Below are 22,386 nucleotides of genomic sequence, written 5' to 3'. Positions count from 1 at the left end.
TTTTTTGCTAATTGCTTTTCACCCACAGCCAGTTCCCCTAGCTTCCTTTTTTCTTTTTTTTTTTTTCCGGTACGCGGGCCTCTCACTGCTGTGGCCTCTCCCGCTGCGGAGCACAGGCTCCGGACACGCAGGCTCAGCGGCCATGGCTCACGGGCCCAGCCGCTCCGCGGCATGTGGGATCTTCCCAGACCGGGGCACGAACCCGCGTCCCCTGCATCGGCAGGCGGACTCTCAACCACTGCGCCACCAGGGAAGCCCCCTTTTTTCTTTTTAAATCAGCACTGACCTCAGGATCCCAGAGGCTGGTGAGGGAAGGTTGCTGGAGACGGACTGGGCTAAAGGAACTGATGGAAGAACTACAACTACTCTCTGAGGAGCTTTCCTCCAGGTCTCTGGCTTTAAGGCCTGATTCTGGGGCTTTTATACTCACCTACAGCGGGCCAGAATGAGAATCTGGGGGTGGGGGGAGGGGGAGGGAAAATGTGGTTCTGACCTGGAAAGAGACAATCTAAGTAAGATATCGGGGCGCGCTGTCTGGCCTGTGTTGCTAGATGGTTAAAGGCAAAGGAGAGACTTGAGTGAGATGCTTGACGGGGTGGGCTCAAGAACCAGGTCACGGAGGGCTCATAGGAGCAGCACAATTTGAACGAAGCAGTGGCACAGTCAAATTTTCATTTTAGATCACTCTGCACTGGGAAGGCAGCAGGACTAGAGTCCAGCCGTCTGGATGGTGGTTTAGTGAACGAAGATGAAGAACTGAATCTTGGAGAGAAGAGGATGGCTGGTCCCACAAACGTCCAGGAGGTAAATTAGATGGGACTTGTGGTTGAAGGAATGTGAAAAAGAGGAGTGGAGGATAACATTCAGGTTTCTAACTTGGACAACTAGGTGGTTTATGAAGTTACTAACTAAGGACATATATAGATGGTGGGAAAGGTTTGAGGATGGGCAGTGGCAAGCAGAGTGGCTGGCCGGGGAGGTGATAGTGGTGTCTCAGCATAGGCACCCTACGTGTTGATCTCAGGCAAACTAGGGCAAGAACGTACTGGACTCGTGTAAGAAGTCTGGATTCCAGTCTGGTGCTAACATTTAGTAACTGTGTAACCCACAGTGATTCTCTCAACCATGGGGAACCTGATTCTTCATTTATCAAATGAGACAACTGACCCACAGTTTGTTACCAGGACTAAATGAGAATGTGTGTAAAAGCATTTTCAACGCTGAAGCATTGAAAGTCTGAACCTAAGAAAGCCTCCACACCCCCCTACACTCATCAAACGCCTGGTACTATTTTCAGCCAGGAACCAGAGGTACAGAAGTGGACAGTGATCTCACAGGGGCCGATACAGTCATCAGGATCTGGTGTCCCAAACTTGGCTTTTCACTTGAGAAACATTTATTTACTCATCAAGGAAAAAATGTTTGAGCCCCTACTTTACACTTATTCTAAAAACAGAAACACAAGTAACACTGTTTTCCTTAAGGGCCTCAAACTTCAGGGTGCAGGAGATAAAATATAAAGAGATGAATTATAATATGTGTTCAGCACTGTAACAGAGGTCCGAGGATGAATGCATTGGATGAATTTGCACACCATCTTTGCCAAAGGGTTAGCTAAACCCCTTACTATTCCAATTTCTGTATATGAGGGGCAAAAAGATTATTACTACTATTTTATTTTATTATTTTTTTACTACTTTAATTTTAATTTTATTTTTTTTGGCCGAGCGGCATGCAGGATCCAAGTTCCCGATCATGGGTTGAACCCATGCCCCCTGCAGTGGAAGCACATAGTCCTAACCACAGGACGGCCAGGGAAGTCCCTATTTTAAAATTTCAATTGAAGTATAGTTGCTTTACAATGTTCTGTTAGTTTCAGGTGTACAGCACAGTGATTTAGTTATACATAGGGTAGGTGTGCTGAATGCATTTTTGACTTATGGTATTTTCAATTTACAATGGGTTTATCGAGACACCTAACCTGTGGGCTGAGGAAGATTTGCATATGGAATACTTTTCCATATCAAAAGCAAAATTTTATATTGTGATATTAAGCTTCATAATGCCCTTATATTTGCAATTTTTATAAAGTATAGTTCAAGTCCACGTTCATTTGGAACAGAAGTGACTGCTTTTAGGTAATGCATTTGTTTTAAGAGAGGAAAGGTCATTTCAAGTTTGTTGAAGACTGCCATCTAGTGCCTCCTTTCTCCCTATTGGATGCAGAGGCTTTCTGTGAGCAAGTCAGTTTAAGGAGAGTCTATAGTTAACTTTCTGGATTGGTTAACTCAGGTTTTAGATAGATAGCAGTAACCTCTTTCAGCTTGGATGTCATTCTTACAGTACCAGCTGTGCCGATTAAGGAAATTAATTGTCCTGCTCAGCAGTCTTAGAGAAAAAGTGAGGCACAGACTTGAAGTAAAGTAAAAAGCAGTCATTTATTATCCTTTGTTGACCTATGCAATTAGACATGACCCTCAAAACAAGACAAATTAACTCCTTTGTGGTGATGTAATCCCTATAACAGATGGATCGATGATGGAAACATGTAACCCCACCAAGGTTCAAGTTTAAGATGAGCAGTGTGGCACTGGAAACTCTGTTCTGGCCGGTACAGCTGAAAGATTATGTCAGCGGCTGAAGAGCACAGATTCTGAAATCAGAGTCCTGCAGAGACACCTGCTACAGACTAGATAGTCACTGTGTGACCCAAAGCATTCCTTTGTGAATCAATGTGAAATCAATGTCCCAGCATGATGTTAGGTGGAATTGTGTTAATGGACAAGTAAACCAGTAAGGGACACACAGCAAAGGAGACTTCAGCCTTATGAGCTCATTAGCCAATTGAAACTGGAATAGTTCCAAGACACCTGGGTGGTTATGTCCACCTACCTGAATTACCCTGGAATTTTCAATTGGATACAGTTCCCTTCCATGAGTCATAGATTATTTAAGTTTTACTGTGCACTGTTAAACAATTGTCATATTCCACGCTTAAGTGGCTGCCTTCCAAATGGGGTATGAAGTGATTTTTGTGATAAAATTCACTGGAGTCCTAAAGTATAAACGAAGTGTACTGGTTTTAGATAAAATTCCATCTGGCAGCTCAACTTATCAAGACATTGATTTGATTTCAACAGCTCACAGAATTATGATTAGGCAACTCTGAATGGCACCCATATTTCTCTTTCTAGAAAATACCTAGTTTACTCATAAGTAAAATAAACCTTTAAGAAAGTCCTTTCACATTTATTTCAGTTTAATATCACAAATTAAAAATTCCAAATTCAGTGAGTTCTTGAAAATTATTATATAGGGCCTCCCTGGTGGCGCAGTGGTTGAGAGTCCGCCTGCCGATGCAGGGGATACGGGTTCGTGCCCCGGTCTGGGAGGATCCCATATGCCGCGGAGCGGCTGGGCCCGTGAGCCATGGCCGCTGGGCCTGCGCATCCGGAGCCTGTGCTCCGCAACGGGAGAGGCCACAACAGTGAGAGGCCCGCATACCGCAAAAAAAAAAAAAAAAAAAAAAAAGAAAATTATTATATAAACTTTAAAATATATAGTCAAAAGAAAATATTTAACTTTATTTTGAAGCAACTATTTTGTATATTTGGGAAATTATTTTCACAAGCATTTATGTGTTAAGGTCAACAATAACCAGTTTAATTTAATATGCAATAGTTTGTGCGAATGTAACCTTAACCCCAGAAGTTGTCTTAGCAAATATAAAACCTTTAATTTCCTAGGCTTTATCGTGCAAATCCCCTCAAATCACCTGTCAAATTCTACCTTCATCTAGCCACTGAAAAATGTAGAGGAAAATGTAGCCTATTTGAACTGTGAAAGTAAGTATAAACATCATGGATAGGTAATTTTTGCACATGTTAATATTAGAAAAGAAAAAAAAAACAAATATTTTGGGTTTCTCCATATTATAGACTTGGTATGAGTTTCAGAGTCAACAAAAAAGACCAGTAAAAGGGATTTTATGAAGAAGTTATTTCCTCCTCCAAAAGAATTCAAAAAGAAGCTAATAGGAAAAAGAAAATATCCCTGTAGCTTATATTATATATTGATCAAAACCAAAATCCCTGAAACCAGACTAGGGGAGGGTGAAACCATCCAGCACAAACCCAGTCTGTAGTTAAAGCCAGCGGTGAGAAGCAGACGAACTCCGGGGTCCCAAGCCTTTGGTTTGGAAACAAGCAGGGATTCTGATGGCTTTTCAAATCCAGCTCCTGGGATGGAAGCTTGCGCTTGTTTTTATGGTACAAGATGATGATCCCCCAGCAGGACTCGGGTGACCTGGGTCTTCAGGTCCTGATGGGCCAACAGCCTCGTGAAAGTCACTTTCATTCATTGAGCATCAGAGGGCTCATTTACTAACTGAGGCCAAGCATCCTTCCTCTTGCATGAGTGCATTCCCCAGCCCAGCCCACCACATCGTGGCGTCCTGAAGGATGGAGCAGGTGGGTCACATCTTTGGATCTTCCTTTCCTTTTGCTTCCACTCATCACCCCCTTTCTTGTGTTGTACAGGAATATGTCTATGTTTCTTCAATAAATATTTGTTGAATGAATAAAATGAATGGATGAGAGATAAATTTTAAGTGTGAACAATTCGGGTAGATTTCATATTACAATTAACCTTCAAAGATATATAAGCATTTGCAAATGAAAACTATCTATATTCCAGATGATCTTCATCTATATTTAGAACATTTAAACAAGGAAATATTTATGGGTTTTCCCCCTGCCAAGAAACATTTAAAATATATCACTAATACTTAATTTCCTTATTTAAAAAGTAACACACCTACAGCACAAACTATGGAAAAAATGAAAAAGGGACACAAAGTCATATCCATTCCTAATCTACCCACCAAGAAATAAACCATTACTAACATTTTGCTGATACAAAAACTTCATGGAGAGTCAGTAGGCCATCCACACAGGGCATCAAACCCAAAGCACCTGGGGACCCATAGGTCCGGGAGAAGGTCCTCAGTTTCTTGTATGTTTTTAAAAGACTTTTCATCAGTTAATCCAGGGAGTTCCTCGAGCACTGCAGGATTGTTTCATCCTAAAGAAATTTAGTGGCTTCTGATCACTAATTAGACTGTACTCAGTTACACTGAGAAATGTAATGGCCAAATAGATAAGAATATTCCACAAAGGAGTCAGCTTGAGAAATGAAAATAATAATCTGAGGGCTGCTTTAAAATACTGGAGCAAAATAACCGAATTACCTTAACAGGTATTATCTTCAAGCCAGGACCACTAAAACATGTGCATGTCATCTAGACCAAAAGCCAAGGATGGGCCCATGCAGGCACCTCTCCCGTGGATTGCATTAGAATCAGGCTCACAAGCTCCCATCCATTTTTCTCTTTATGGATGGACTCTATTTGGCCAACCTGCAATTCTGATTTACCATCAGTTCTCCTTCCTCTTAAATTGCTGAATTATACGAATAGGTGACTTGACAAACATTGTTCCCAAAGATTGGGAGACTAAAGTATTTTATCCTAAGAAACAAGAAAGGCAAAGCAAAGGCAATAATTCTTTACAACTACCGTGTGCAGCAGTGGATGCATGGTCATGGAGATTCTCTAACACAGCCAAGGAAGTGATAATACTTCCTAAATTTGGACTGAGAAAGAAAACATATTATTAATTCTCTCTCAGCATTTGTATAGATTTCTTCTATCTGTGGTTTTCAAACTGTGTGCAAGGAACCAGGACCCTCACCTGGCTGAGGAGGAGACAAGGGCACTGAAAGGGCAGGGCTATAAACAGGAACTTTGAGTTGCCAGGTAACATACAGGATGCACGGTTAAGTCTGAATTTCAGACAAACCGTCAATCATATTTTTAGGGACATGCAATATTTGAGACACACTTATACTAAAAATTCTTAATTGTTTACCTGAAATTCAAATCAACTGGGCATCTTGTGTGGTTTTCTTATCTTGACAAATCTGGCAGCCCTATCACTAACTCCCTTTCTCCCTCCCAACAAAAGCAGTTTCTACTTGACGTGCTGGAGTTCCAGATTATCTTGTGTTTGAGAAAAGTGTTCAGCTAACCAAAAAAAGTTTGTAAACCACTTTGCTAGACGAATCTGGGCAACACTCTGAACTCCACTGCCTGTGGACTTCTCATGAATAAAGCAGAGTGCATCTGGTTGTTGTGAAAATTAATTAAAGCTTGTAAAGCCCTTTGCGATTGGCATGTTCAGCCACATATGCTACAAAATATTTATCACACGCCAGACTGCCTGAAAACATACTGATTGCTCAGTGAACAATCAGATGGCAGAAATTCTGAAAGATGTTAAATCACAATCTTAATCTCACCACACTGAAGAACCACATATTGAAACACAGCAGGCCTTGCAGCCTAAGAAGTGAACTTACCTTTGAAAATTTGCTTTTAAAAGGTACAGTATTCTAAATTATATTGTTATGGATTTTTTTCAGCTGAATCATAGTTTTTGAAACAGGAGATCAAGAAATAACAATCAGGAAATGAAGAAAATAGTTCATCTCCTACAAGTCTACTGTCTGCTATTTCTGCTTGGTAAGGTTTTTTAGACTAAGAAAAAGTTTTTATGAAAACAAAACAGAGATACCAACACAATAAAACACATCTGGTGGCCACTTTGTGACATTTAGGCTCTTTTTTGTCCCAACCATTAGCTTTCATGGAAAGCACTTACAGTACTAAAGCAGATGTCATAAAAGTGCAACACATTATATAGTGTTGTCTAAACACTTGAGTCTGAAATTGAAACCTGGCAGTGAAACTGAAGAGTAAATCAATTTAGATTGTACCAACATAACAATGAAAAGACACAAGTGTAAATAAATACCTGGTGGGTTGGCCAGGTTAATGCAACATTTAAGGAGAAGAGAGAGCCCTTATTCAGAAGCTTAAAGTCAATTACAGAGAAGAAAGACAGGGTCACAATTAAAGTTGTCAAAACTCATCTCTTACTTCTGATTGAAACTGTAGTTTTATAAAGGTGACAATAAGTCCATGACGAAGAGCATAATTAATCTTAGAGCCAGATAGAAAGATTTGCAATTCACTGAGCATCATGCTTGTCTCATGTTTCTTGCCTTTGCACACACTTTGCCTTTTCCCCAACCTGAGTCACTGTCCAATTCTAATGGCTTGGTCAACTCCTATTCAGCCGTCAAGACCCATCTCAACCATATCCTCTTCTCTGGAGGCTTCCTTAACAATTCACACAGAACAAATGACTTCCACTTTTGGCTTTTCACTATTATATCTAGTACATTTCTATTCCTGCCTCTACCACAGTATTTCACAAGTGCTTAAATGCCTTCCTTCCCTACAAAATGGTGAGCTTTTTAAAGACAGGAACCATTCTTATTTGATGTTTGTGTTCCCAGAGCCTAGCACAGTGCCTGGCAAACCACAGGACTCAATGAGGGTGTGCTGAAGTGAAAATGGTGCCCCCAAACTGAAATAAAAATGGGAAGTTTAACATTAAATGGTTAACATGCGTTTATAAGTGCAATTTCTTCTTACCTTTCAGAGGAGAGAAAAGGCGGTAGAGAATATGCAAAATAGCTACCATCACTTTGAAGTGAATAAATGGTCAGGAAATGAGGCAGAAGATGAAAGGTTCTGTATATCCATTTAAGGAGCTAGAACAACAGAAACCACTGTGAGCTGTCCCTAAAACATCTCTGCAAAAGTATGCCAACTGTAACCTGGAGGGCTGGCCTCCAGACCAAGGAGCAGATGCGACTTTACTTCTATTCCTCCCTCTAACCTTCTGCTGAGAAGGCCCACAAAGGTGTCATTAAGCGATGGAATGCCTTCTTGCAGCACTTTCACACACTCATTACCATCTGATAGCGTTTGATCTCCGAGTCATGGCTGAAGCGACCCAGATTCAAACTGGTGATTATTAATGTCACATTTCTATAGTACTTCCTATTGGAACGGCACTTATAATCACTTGCAAATCTGCTGGGATCAGGGCCACGGTTCATTGAGTTGTTCATCTGAACAACTCACAAACTCCGTCTTCGGAGATATAATATAAGTAGTACCCTACTTCCCAGTGGGCGGCTGTAACTTCAGGCTCAGACTAATTAGAAAGTGAATAAGATCCAAGGGCCTGAGAATTTGCGTAAAAGTTAGTGATTTAATTAATCACAAAAATGATTTTTTGCTACAAAAATGGAACAGCCAGGCCAACTGTAGGTATGGTGACACAGGCCAACATGTATTATTTAAGATTAATACAGGAAGAGTTTCACCACTGACTGCATATTTATACCAGCTTTTATTGGGGGGGGAGATAAGAATATTATTATGGTTTAAAAAAATATTAAGAATGCAACTAAAATGGATGCTGGGCTACTTTTATTTTCCAGCAAACCCTCTCTAAACCTCCCCCAATTAATTCCAGTTTGGTCAATGGACACGCACATTTTAAACAAAATTATAATCACTATTGATTACATAAGTAAGTGAACATACCACTTTGAGTCTTACTTTATAAATTTTCCATATTTCCCATGTATAAACACAGTACTCACGTTTGTAACTTTTAGTATGAATATAACTATGCCATTGTTGTAACTACATCAGATTAATAATTTGCTCTGAATATTACTGCATTTTTTAAGCTCCTCATATTAAATTATAATGTAAATTATTAAACCAGACTTTTGGTAAGGGGAAGTGTACATTCTCCTAGGTCTTTAAAACACAGCTACTGTTGAATTTTGAGTTGGCCACACTGAATCATGAATAAAGAGACCATTTTTAAAAGTTGCACCTGGTTAACATGAATAATTCTGAGTAGATTGTTAAATAATTCTAGTCAGGGACTTAGGTAATGATGAAAATTAATAATAATAACAATATTAGCTCCCATTTATTAACTATTCCCCTAAAGTTTTAGCCTCCAAATCCAGTATTTTAGAATCAAGGAAATTTTGAGCCTAAAATGTCATCAGGCCTCTCACTTATCATTCAGGAAACTGAGGCACAAAGTGGGTAAGAAGTCCAAAAAATTAAGGACTTGTCCAAGATTACATGTAAGTTAGTAGTAGTAGAGGCTATAACTATCTAAAAGCATTTAATATAGAACAAATATAAGCACAGCAATGTTTACAAAACAATAAAACATCATCAAACTATTTTAGATAGATTGTAAGTGCTTGCTTAGTTTTCCTCTTTCGTTTCTTTCTTTAGAAAAATCGAACTACTAATTTATTTAGGAGTCATCAAACCAAAGCTCCTTAGAAGGTGCATCTTGAACGAACAGGCAGCTTCTCCATCAGTAAATTGGGGATAACCTTGGTTAGACCTCTACACAAAGATGCAGTGAAGGTAAATGAGATGAATCTGAAATTGCTTTGTGTACTTTGGAGGTATTAGCCGTATTAGTAATAAAGAACCCCTGAGTTAAAACATGATAATTTCTGGACAAATACATTGGCACAGCTCCTTAACAGGAAAGCTGACTCACTGCCAATTTAGCCCTGGAACCTGAGACATTAAAATAATAATTTCAAGCAACCAGGTTTCCTACTGAGCTGGCTGAAATCACTTAGAGGATTAGCTTTTCACCTCTGGAATTTAAGTCAGGATTTCTTGAGTGAAAGATAGTCCATCATCCTTATTTTAACATAAAAGTCTGTCAGAAGATACTACCTTTTTTTTTTTAAGGTTACAGAGCAGCATGGGTGCATTATGAAGTGGGAAGTCACATAGCTCACAAATATTTGGTCTTACTTCTATTAATATGGCATCCATTTGCTACATGATTACATATCATTGAGCACTTTGTGGTGGAGAGAAGGGAGGAGGGGTATTTGATCAGTTTCTTTCCTCATACTCCTAAGATTTCTCTGGCTTTATTCAGATAAGGGAGGAAACAGCTCAGAAACTCCACTGTAGCTGCCCCCAGCCAAATACACCAAAAGACTCTGTTTTGGAAATTTTCACTCAGATAAAACAGCAGTCAGGTCTCGGTTTTTTTTTTTTTTTTTTTTTTTAAAGGTTATTTTATGACATATAGATTTTTCTTTTTTTTTTTAAATTTATTTTTGGCTGCGTTGGGTCTTTGCTGCTGCGCGTGGGCTTTCTCTAGTTGCGGCGAGCGGGGGCTACTCTTCATTGCGGTGCGCGGGCTTCTCATTGCGGTGGCTTCTCCTGTTGCAGAGCACGGGCTCTAGCCACGCGGGCTTCAGTAGTTGTGGCACGTGGGCTCAGCAGTTGTGGCTCGCAGGCTCTAGAGCGCAGGCTCAGTAGTTGTGGCGCACAGGCTTAGTTGCTCCACAACATGCGGGATCTTCCTGGACCGGGGCTCCAACCATGTCCCCTGCACTGGCAGGTGGATTCTTAACCACTGTGCCACCAGGGAAGTCCTGGTTTCCGTTTTTACTTTATATATAACATTAAAATGGTCCATAAATGCCTACCCTGTAAAATGAGGGTGGCCATTTGCTAACTTTATGGTTCTATTATGAGAATGAGAATGTAAGAGTAAAACCCTCTAACTAGCTTATACACATTATTATACATATTATTAGGTCAGGGAGGGGTGTTCCAATTCGAAGCTCCCTAAGTATTTGCAGTCATTCATTCTGCAGGTATTTATTAAGTAGTGCCCTACTATGTGCCAGACACTACTCTAAAAATGGGCATAAAGCCATATACAAGACAGCATAGAGATTTCTTCCTGGAACAAACAGCTACGATAAGTAGATATCCGTCCAGGAGTGGTAAGTGCTATGGAGAAAAGTGAAGCAGGTTAAGGGGTTTTGGGAGTGCTAACTGGTGGCTGGAAAGCCAAGGGCGCTGCTGTTTCATGTAAGGTGATCAGGGAGGGCTTCCCTGATATCAGATGCCTTTTGAGCTGAGACCTGAAGGGATGGAGTGAGCCATCTTCCCACTTGGAAAAACCAACACGTGTGCTTTTATATTAGCTTGAAGTCCAGAACAAACAAGAAGATTAGCTGTGAAACTTCAGGAAAGTGAAACCTACAAATAATAAGGCTTATACCATACTTTGGACCAGCCCTCAATTTATCTCCAATGATCCTGAAACCCTGTTTAGCGACTACTTAATCTTTTTCCAGACTAAAATGCCTCACAGTAGTATCCCTTCACATAATGACTAAGAGAGAGCTTTCCTGTTACGTTGTACAAACAACCCAAGCAGATAACTGAGGTGTCAATGTCCACTCTGAGGCCCTGATTAGTTGATTTGGCAGTGGGTGTAGGAAAAAAGAGCTCACGCTAGCTGATTTTGCTACTGGCCATGCCTTCACAGTGAAAAAGTTCAGAGGAAACTGGACAGTTATCCAGGTTTCAGAAAGGTGAATTTTTAAAGTTCTTTTAATTAAAAACAAAACAACACCCTCCCTCCTCTCAAGAATAGCAACATACAATAACAACGAAAAAAAATCAAGTAAACTAGGTAAGTATCAAATGTCTCCTTTTGTTCCTATTATGCAGACACAGCCAGCAGTTATACTGATTGGTTTAAGTTCTTTTTATTTAGTCTATGTTCTACAGTAACGGTAATAATGGATAATGATAGGAAATAACCCAATTTTTCAAAGACTGAAGAAAAGAGCAGAGAAACAAAACGGGCAACAAACTCTTTTAATCAGTTTGCACAAAACTATGCAACCAAGAATTTTCCTACCCTTGATAATAAAACTTTCAGATGCATCATAGTTATGAGAAAAACAGAGTGTGCTTCTCATATTTTATTGAGATTTTCTGATTTATCGTAGCTAGAACAATATACATATGTGTGTACATACACATATATCTGTGTATACACACATGCACTGTGGATATGGACACTTTAAAAGCACTTTATATGTTATGAAATATATGATGTGGAATCATGTCTGTAAAAGGATCCAACACAATTGCTGGCTATAAAAAACAATTATAATTAGCAATCGATTTAAAAATTTTGACCTTTGTAATTTAAAATATTTTAAAGTAAGACTTAAAATTGTAATAAAGTTGTAAATTTGTCAGATAAGTTCTGAAACCTTTATAGTGATTTGGTTGGGTTATACTTCTTAAACTGACACACATAGGTCATGGCAGAAAACTGAACAATCATTCATACAACAAATGCAGGAGCCCAAGAGATAAGGAAACATAAGACACATTATGGTTTTCATAGGATAATCTGTTTTTCATAGTACATTAATTGCACTTTCAAGTAATATGCTTAGTATCTTTTTTGTCAACCTCCAGATACCTTTTCAGGTGATGTAACTCCACATTTAAAGCAATGAGACCAATTGTTAATCTGGGAAAAACTACAATTGGTACACTATTGAGTATCCCAAAAGTCTGGAAACATAAGGGAAATAATGTATTTATTATGTTATTTTTCAGATGAACAATTACATCCATTGTTTTCAACTTGTAGGCACTTTACCTGAAAGGTACCTGGAGGCTGACAAAAAACATATTGAGCATATTATTTTACTTTATTTCATTTTTAATTTATCTTTTATTGAGGTAATATTGGCTTATAACATTATATAAGTTTCATGTGTACAGCATATTTATACTGCTGTGTACACTACAGAATGTCGACCATATTATTCTAAAATAACTAACATCACATTTTCAAAGATTCCTGAGTTTTGGGGCTCTCTGTTGTTGAGTGTCCACTATGTGCCAGGCACGGTGTTAGGCGTTGGGTATGAAATGGTGAACTAACGTGGTTCCTCCCTTATATCAATTACCATCTACTCACAGGAGCAGAACATAGATCTTCCCAGAACTGAGTTAAAATGATGTCTATATTTTGACAGCAACATTAGGAATGAACATAGCTGTTAAGAATGAATGAACAAATGAACAAAACAGAAAGGAAGGAAGGAAGGAAGAATGTTCAGTCTAGTAGGATTAGAAACATAAAATTTTAGAACTGGAAGGAAATCTTAGAGATCATCTAATTTAGTGGCTCTTAACCACAGCTGTGTATCAAATTACTTGAAGAGCTTTTTCAAGTTAAATGTGCAAGACCCCACCCCAAACCTGCTGCCTTAAAATTCTCTGTGTATTTGCATTTTGAAAAAGCTCCATAGGTGTTTACGGTTCAAACCTTTGGTTAACATGCACTGACCTGGCCTAATTCCCTTACTTTATATATGAGGAACTGAGGCCCAGAAAGGCTGAGTGGCTGACTAGAAATCACACAGCTATTATATTACAGTCCAAATTTTCTGATTTTCAGAAAATGATGGTAGAAAAACTGACTTTTTCTGTACTATTATATTGCATCACCACTGTCTGTTCTTGAATCTCTGCTCAAGAAGAAACAGGATAAATGGACAAGTACTTGACCAAAAGTTACTGAACCAAAGTAAAAAAAGCTAGTGTGTACAAGCAACATGAACACATAAAAAACAAAGACCCATCATGTACCATTGTAACCTGGTTGCTCCCTGCTTAAACAGCCAAGTCAAGCCAGTTTAAAACTCTCCCACACAAATATCATTATTCTTATCAGTTTCTCATTTCAGCACTGCACTGAATAATAATTTTGGCTTTTGTGGGTAAGGAGAAGAAGAGAGTGATTTTTTCTGGTTTATTGCTAAAATTTAGAAGGTTAAAAAAATATGTTTCCAATACCTCAATATGAAGAAAGCTTGGTGTGCTTTTAACACATTTGGCAGTACTTGAGGACATGTTTTTGGCTATTAGCCTAACAAGCTGTTTAAGCTTATAGAAGACCCACAAAGGGAACTTATATGATTAAGTTAGTTAAACACAAACATCTTCTCTGTATATTTTATTCCCTCCCTTCACATTCACAAAAACATAAAAGGCCAAAGCATTTCAGAACTAGGTGAGGGGGCAAGTTATTTATCACTTCAGCTCCCTTCCCAAGGCTTGTGTAAATAAGAACTGAAGCAACTCAATGAAATTATTCATATGATCCTTGCAAGGAACAAAGCTAAGCAGCAGAAACGAGTTCAAAATTCCTACGAAGCATATGAATTTTCTTACAAGAAACATCTGTGATGCTCTAATGCACTTCAGAGCTAACTTTATCTCTTTCTAAAAATTATGTAACATGCACATACTTCAAGCACTGAACATACTTATTAATTACATAGTCACGGAAGAATTTAAAATGCTGTCTCCTTTTGACACACATTATAACAAGTATTTCAACACTAGAGAACTAAGGAGTCTTCTTACATAAAACCTAACAGTTCCTGAAATTGTTTGGCAGAGATATTTTATTTATTGATTTTTAGGTCTTTTTAAAAATTAGTTATCCATTTTATACATATTAGTGTATATATGTCAATCCCATCTCCCATTTCATACCATCACCACCCTCCCTTCCCCACTTTCCCCCCTTGGCTTCCATACGTTTGTTCTCTACATCTGTGTCTCTATTTCAAGGCAGAGATATTTTAAAGCAAAACAAAATGCCATGCTATCTAGGTCTTTTTCAGATCCTAACGAAGGAACATAGATTATTCAAGCATGTAAATAACAGAGTTGGAAACATCAATTACAGTTAACAAGTTATGAGTTTCTTCAGAAGAATACCATACTATTTACTTATCACTGAGATAAAAGACAAAAGAAAAAACAAGTACAAATGCCTCTCATGAAACTATAACATTGTCTAAATCAGTTTACTATTATTAGATTAAAAGAATGTTGTGTATGAGTGTGTGTGTGTGTGTGTGTGTGTGTGTGTGTGTATCCAGAAGACTGCACTGCAATGAGGGCAGAGGAGCTGGCCAATATAGAAATGGGTTTTAATAGACTTTCTACTTCAACCATAGTTACTATAGTGGGTTTTGTCACTATAGCAATGGACCTGGGTGGGCTGAGTACTTGGCAGGCTGGGTGCTCAGCTGGTAAAGCAACATAAATCTCATTCTACCTTGAGTTGTGTAAATTTCCTCTGAGAAGGTTTGCTTAATTGAAAGAGTTTTCAAGGAGAAAGGACACGTCTAAGTGTCGGTTGGTGGGTGCTTCTTACACTAAGGCTAACCTCGCACCCTCTCCTAGCTTTGGTCAAAGCCCCCCACCATCATTCATTAGTGGTAGGACACTGGATACAGGCAGTAACTTAACCTCCAGGATCTCAATGATCCCTAGCAGCCTGGGTTAATTTCAGCTGTCTCTACAGGGGCTACATGAAACATGGCATTTACAAATTTGGATTATACAGCACTATTTATTACATGATGGAAGATTTCCAAAAATGCCAGAAGAGATGTTGGCATTTATGCAAGTCAACTACTGTTCAACCCAAAGAAGCACTATATTCTATAGGATGTGTTTGCCAGGATTGAAAGAGCATATGTGAAAACACCCTAATTGGGACCATCTTAGCACCTCAGCTATTGGATACCCTCTAGCTCTAGGTGTTATGTTTCAAATGGGCCAACAAACCATCCTGGAAACAGAACCCCCCAGTCCTGCAACTAATCCCTTCACTCTAAATCCTGAAAGTGTGTATATTTTCTTATTTTCATATTTAATAAGTCAAGTATATCTGGTAGCTATTAAAAGATTTAAGCCACTACTGTTTTAAAAGGTTTCAGTGTTCAGAGATTTCAAGCCCACAGAGGGGGTGATCTGGCAGGTTTGGTTGCTGTAGAATGGTGAAATTATTTCCATGGTTCCCTCCCTGCCCCGCCCCCACCATGCCCACTGTTTTAAGAATATTCTTATTGACTTTCTCTACCTTTTTAATGTGTCTTTAACATATGTTCATGGGCTCACAAAAAGAAAAGTAGAAGAAGTTGAAGGAAAGACACTGTACCCAATAATCTTCAGTGATCCAAATAGATAGTTATAATGACAGATCCCTAAAGAAGGAGGGGGAAAAATTCGAAAACGTTGGCTACTTACAATATGTGATCAGATAACCTTTCCTTCTTTTCTTCTTTGGGGAAATCCAAACTGCTGTACAATGTTTCTTTAAGTTTTCCTTTATTCAACAGTCCTCATGCTTGCACAAAGCCACGGGCCATCCTAGAAAACCAGGGCCAATACTGTATCACATTAAGTGGTGGCTACCTTATATCAGACTTTTTTTAAAAGGTGACAAAAATGGGGTGGGGGAGAGAAGGTGGTTATAAAAAGCTTCCCAGGAAACCAAATAGCCTTTATTTAAATTAAAAGCAATCACAGCCTGATTCTTGGAACACACTTGGAAATGCTTTTTGGCATGCAGCTGCTACATGCCGCCAATATTGTGTGTAATTGGAAACATTTCAAACAGAATTGTTACCAAAGTCAAAGACCATAATTGTAAGCTGTGGGATCTGCACTGCAGATAAAAGCAGGGCAGCTGAGGGAGAGCACGCTGCACCCAGGGGTCTCCTTAAGGCCACATCTGACTACAATATTTTCACCGTATTATTGACAACTCTTTCTTTCCAAAGGCCCAATGAGACAAGAAGGAAACAGAGAGAAGCGTACACAAAGCAAAAGCTGGTGGGTGCTATAAATCAGCAGTCGGGACAAAACTTTTAGAAAGGAGTACATGACTTCAGTACTTGAACAACTGAAATAACACAGCCCGCACTTTTTTTTTCTTCTTCTTCTGAAGTGTAATCCACTCGAAATGAAAGGCTTCTCTCCCAAGACTTTAGGACAAACCTACCAGTGAGAAAAAAATGCAACTGCAGTCGAACTGGTCAGTTGTTTTTTAGGATCGCTTCAGACGACGTTATGGACAGGAAGGAAGAAGTTAAGTAAAGGGGAATGACAGCTGCTCGCTCGTTTACAGCTCTAAGTTTTAAAATGTTTACACTGGCTTCTGCCTTGCTGGTATTTTTATTTTTATTTTACATTTAAAATCTCTCTTCATAAGGAAATGAATCTGGAGAGGTCTGATCAGTTCAGGCTGGGCAATCGTTCTTGTTCTAGAGAGGTCCCTTCAAAAGTGACCAAAATGCATTTAGAGTTTAGTCTAAACAAGCACACAAAACAGAGACCGGGAAGAATGACTGCATTCTTTTTGAGAGGTTTGAACCCGCCCCCCACCCCCGCCCCCGGGGGAATGGAAATAGAGCCAGTGGACCACTGGCTCAGGAACGGTTCTTGGAAAAATCGTGTCATTCTGGCACACGGGGGAGGGGTCTGATTATCCTGTCGTGTCTCTGCACCAGGACTGTCACGACACCAGGGCGCTCCATCTTGTAAAGCCTGTCTCTTCGCACCATCCCTCCTTCAGGAGAGAGGAGAGTGAGGGAAACGGAGAGTGAGGTGGACCCCCATGTGCCATTTCGGGCCAGGCCTCTTCCACTGCTCCAGAATGTTCCTCCACCAACACACACTTAGTTAACCTCCGCGACTTCAGTTCTGCACGGCCACAGACAGGAAGGTTGGCTATTGGTTGCTGGTGGCGCTGAGGTGCTAGGCTTGTGTGCATCCAGAGACGGAAGAGTCCAGAAGGGGGGCCGGCTGGGTTCTGGCACTCGGCTCTGGCTCCACGTACCGCCTGAGGTTTCGAGGAACTGCATCAAGGCAGGACTTGGCACCAGGACTACTGTACTTCCCTCTCCCAGCTCGTTTGCTAACACGACCTTCTAAAGACATTAGTGTGTAATACGGTACTGCTGTATTCTGTGACCAGAAGACAAAGCAGGAGTGGCCCCTCAAAACACCAACCAACCAATAAATAGAACTCATTCACTTTCCTAATTCCTCTTTATTGTGAAATAATTGGACCTGCATTTAAGCAAACTGAATATTCTCACATGAATAAGAGTTAAACAATTAACATTATGTTATGTAACCTGGAGGGAAAAAAAGAGAGAGAGCTATTTTTTTTCCCAAGGGGAAGGAGTATACCCTGGTCTACTGGCATCTTTAACATTTTTATGCACAGATGAGAATCACTTTGATTTTCAAAATTACTTTCCTTCTTTAAAAGGAAAAATTTACTCTTTATAAACTACTTTAATGGGAAAATTAACAGTAGTTAACTAGAATAATCTTTTCTGAAAATTGTTTCCTGTAATATGGACAACCCAAACTATATCACTAAAATAGTTACTTAATTACTGGAGAATCATTTTAAAAATTCTTGTTCCATCTCACGAGTATTATGAAAAGTCACTCATAATACTCAAGTATTTGTATTTGGTTTTCAAGTAATTATAAACGGTTTTAGAGAAATTATCTTACAGTGTCACTTTTTAAAACTTAGATTTCAGCTTACTTTTTAAAATTCTAACTTAAGAAATTTTAAATTGTCACCTTTTTTCTTTTGTGTCTTTTCAGAGTTATCATAGCAGAGGACATTAGGAATAACCAGACTTTTACCCATATCTGACTCTAAACTTAACAGTTTAGCTATTAACCCTATAAGGGTCTTTTTTTTCCTCCAGCTGATATTAGCTTTTATTTGGGTGACCCAAGCTGACTCATTACAACCTCCTTTATTATAGAGACAAATGGTGGTTCCATGGACCTTGATTTTAAAAACATGATAAACTTTTTTTTTTTTTTTTTTTTTTTTCTTTTTGCGGTATGTGGGCCTCTCACTGTTGTGGCCTCTCCCGTTGCGGAGCACAGGCTCCGGATGCGCAGGCCCAGCGGCCATGGCTCACGGGCCCAGCCGCTCCGCGGCATATGGGATCCTCCCAGACCGGGGCACGAACCCGTATCCCCTGCATCGGCAGGCGGACTCTTAACCACTGCGCCACCAGAGAGGCCCCCATGATAAACTTTTAATTAAAGGTTCAGTGGTATTGCTGGCAGAACTGATTGAATCTGTCACTTGAGTAAAATACATCACTTTTCTTTTAAAAACCTGTGAACCAACAGGCTCCCTCAGTGATAAGGTACCAAATTAAGGATTGAAAATTAATTTACAAAATCCATTCTCTCACATCAATATAGCTACCCCTATGTCCCATCCAGTCCTTTAGCCCTCTCTCCCTCCCTCCCACACTGATTCACAAGAAGAAGTCACTACTGTTAGCCATGGTTTATTAAAAGAGAGATTTTCAAGTTCATCAGCAAGTGTGCTAACTTTCAACTGTGGGTAACGTCCATTCATTTCTAGCACCTTTTAGTATTAATATGTAGAGCACATGCATTGTTAATCTTTAAATCCTTTGTATAAACATTTCTGGAAGAGCTTGTAAAATATCTCCTTCTGTGTTTCCTGACTCGCCAGTTGATGGCATTTAGGAACCTCCTGGTACCAGCAGGTGCTGTATTTTGTTTTCTTCAGGCTCCAGCTGGGCTACAATGACAGATTCCTGTCCCAGGCCCGGCCCAGCCACCTAGGCTAGGACCACATGGAGGCAAACTGAACCGGGCCCCACCAGACAGCAAGATAAATGGCTGCTGTTTAAGTTTAAAATCCCCTAGTGGGAGTAAATATTGTTCCAAAGAAAAAGGCTTGACAAATATTGCGTCATCCTTCCAGAGCTGTCTTGATTAAAGCAGAATCTTTGGATTAAGTTGGTGCTCAATTCAAAATGTATCTATCTTGCTGTCATGGGATTTTTTTTTCCTTCCTAGAGTCTGAAAACAGACATATTGTTGGGGATGGTGAAACAAGGCTGCCACCTCCCAAGGGGCTAGAGTCCACTCTGATAATAGAAGGCGGCTGAACATTGACACTTCACTGAGGATAATGGAGACAGCAAAGGCTTAGCGGGAAAAGGCCAGTTGTCACCTAAGTGACAGGCAACAGCTGAGCTCACACATCTGGAGCCAGACCAGGGCAAACATTCAGCAACCCTCACCCGTCTACACCTTGGGTTTGTCTGAAGTAACAGACGGAAGCTCCTTTTACTCCAAAGGCACATTATAAATTCACTGATGGTGAACCGCATCAATTACATAACATCAGCTGCAGACAGTGCCTTCTGAAGTCTGGTTAAAATCGGGAGGTAGACAAAACTGTACCGGCATGCACAAATACAATTTCATTACATGTAATCTGTCCTTCATAAAACCCGTCCCCAAAGCCACGTATATATGCGTGCTTTTTATAGCACAAATGCATCTGAACTCCTCGGGAGAGGCAAGATCCTTACATGTTCTTTTCCTTTAGGCAGTTCCCATGCTGTGTTCTTCACCTCGCTCAGGGCCGCAGCTCTGCCTACCATACTCTTCAAAATCAGCAACCAAACGTGTTTGGCTTATGACTCTGAATCCTCCTTAGGGAAGCTGGAACTCAGGGCAGTGCCAGCCATCCTCCCCCCACCCCCACCTCCTTCTTCAGTCTCCTGAAGACAATCTGTGGACAATTTTCCCAAAGTCCCCCAAATAACATGGCACTGCCAACAGTCACTGGCGATGCCGTCTGTTTTTCTTAGAGGGCAATGAAAATTTAACAGCTTTCTGCTGCATCCTGAGTCCCGGTCCTGCTAATTATTAACATGCCCAGTTTCTCCAACTTTTTCTGCCTAAAGGCAAGAAGACGCTCCCACTCTTTCCCATATACGTGCAAAATCCAGAAAACACCACTGCTGGGGCGGGGGCGGGGGTGGGAGGGGGGAGCTGATGCACCTCAGCCAAAAAGCAATCGGCCCTTTCCCCAGAGCGTTAGGAGAGAATAGGCACCCTGCCTCCGGACGCCAGTAGGTGACAGGCGATCCTAAGAGGTGGACACAGACCAATGCACCCCGGCCTCCCCGCGCCCCGCATCGCCCCAACTCTGGGGCCACTGAACGGGTTTCCACGCAGGAGAGAATCAAGCAGGAGCCGTGCGGGCAGCCTCTCTGAAGCCCTCTTGGTGCTGCAGCCCCAGTATCTGCTTTCACTGTCTACCCAGCCCAACAAACAGATTATGCCCGTCTCCCCCATTTTCTGCGACACCGACCCAGTCTGGGTGTCACAGACCCCCGCAGTGACGCGGACCGTGCCGGGCCCTTCCCCCTCGGCGCTCGCCCCTCACCGCCTCACCCGCAGCCCCTCTGAGGAGCCCACTCACCCCGGCGAGGGAGCGGGACTCGGCTGGACTGTCGTCGGCGCCGCGGCGGGTCTGCGGACCTGAGGTCCGCGGCGTCAGCGGCGGGCGAGAGTGGGCAGCACGCGAACCATCCGAAGCCCGGGACGTGGCCGTGCCGGCCGCGGTGCCCCTCGCGGAGGTCAGCGCAGGCTGTGCGAGTTGGGCACGCTCCGGGGCGCGCTGTCGGGCGCGGCGGCCGCGGGAGGCGGCGCTCGCTGGGCTGCAGGCGGAGTGCGCCCGGCTCCGCAGCCCGCGCCGCGCTGCCGCGCACCCCGCCCTCGGCAGCCTGCCCGGCGCTAGCGAAAACGCGGAGCGCGGACACCGCCGCGGGATCAGGGCTGTTCGCGCGCCCACGCGCCCCTGGCTCCGCCTGGAAAGGCCGGGTCGGCGCCCGGCTCCGGCGGCGGGGCGGGCAGGACCGGCTCGGCGCAGCGGGAGGGCTGAGCTGGGCGCGGGGGACCAACTGGATGAAGTTCGCCTGGGCACAGCCCAGGTTCTCAAGTGCAGTTGGGTCGTCTCCTCTGCCCCGCCCCCGATCTTACGCCTTTTTTTTTTTTTTAAACCAACCATTCTGATGGATTGAAAGACAGGAAGGGTGAAGGGGGGAAAAAGACCCAATTTCCTCTGATCAAACGGTTTGGGGGTTGCCTATGTGGGTTTCTTCTCCTTTGGCGTGTGTGTGTGTGTGGGGGGGTAGTTAATTAAACTCTTAACTTAGATTCCTTCCGGCGCGCCTCGCCTCACTGGGGACCCGCTTGGACTCGATCCTATCTCGTGTAATCCCACAGGCTGGGCTGTCTCCGCCTCGGAGCACGAAGCCAAAGATTCAGCCTCTAGTCTGTTCCGTCCCTCTCCGACGATCCTGGTCATCTCAAAAACGAAACGAAACAAAACAAAACAAAACAAAACAAAACAAACAAAAAACCCCAACAGTCTCTAAGTCTGGGGAGTGCACGTGAGAACCTCAACCCATCGCAATGTCCCCAACCTGACCCAAGTTAGCGTGGAGAACTTAAAGCCGTGTTCAAAGTGTTAATTTGATCACGATGATCATTTTTCATTGGCCAAGCTACTCTCCGTGTTTTCATTCTGTCCAGTTCCCAGGGCTGGGCTCTCAGGCGCTTTCGCTCAGGAGGAACTCGGACTTAGCCGGTTTGAAAGTTCTGCCCTGACATCTGGGTTACCTTAGAACCTTAAAACCCTTCACTCGTTCCAGTTCCAGATCAGTGGAGTCTCACACCGTGGGAGTACTGTTTCCCCCGTTGCAGAGGGTGAATCCGACAGCAGCTGCGGAGCCCAACTTGACAGGTGTCTCTGCAAAGCTGGGGCTTCGTTGACCTCTCAATCCCTCCTACAACCCTCTAAGACACTGTAACATCTTCCAGAAAGATGA

The 22,386-nt window shown here is 41.7% G+C and overlaps 1 protein-coding gene across 4 annotated transcripts in view; it reads right to left on the bottom strand.

Annotated features, from left to right (window-relative positions):
* The window catches only part of PRICKLE1 (prickle planar cell polarity protein 1), a 111,150-nt gene extending 89,938 nt beyond the window's left edge, over nucleotides 1-21,212 (bottom strand). For 3 of the 4 annotated variants that reach the window (XM_060112163.1, XM_060112160.1, XM_060112162.1), the window contains exons 1-2: nucleotides 20,976-21,212; nucleotides 15,923-16,045 (exon numbers count right to left, since the gene is read on the bottom strand). The gene's annotated coding sequence lies outside the window, so the exon portion shown is untranslated. Of the gene's footprint in view, nucleotides 1-15,922; nucleotides 16,046-20,076; nucleotides 20,178-20,975 lie in introns of those variants that run through there. The other variant, XM_060112161.1, reaches the window with a different exon arrangement.
* Nucleotides 21,213-22,386: the final 1,174 nt, after the last annotated feature.

This window comes from Mesoplodon densirostris, chromosome 11 (assembly GCF_025265405.1).
Source record: "Mesoplodon densirostris isolate mMesDen1 chromosome 11, mMesDen1 primary haplotype, whole genome shotgun sequence".
Lineage (NCBI taxonomy): Eukaryota > Metazoa > Chordata > Mammalia > Artiodactyla > Ziphiidae > Mesoplodon > Mesoplodon densirostris.
The sequence above is the reverse complement of the archived record's forward strand: the minus strand, read 5'-3'. Positions and strand labels throughout refer to the sequence as shown.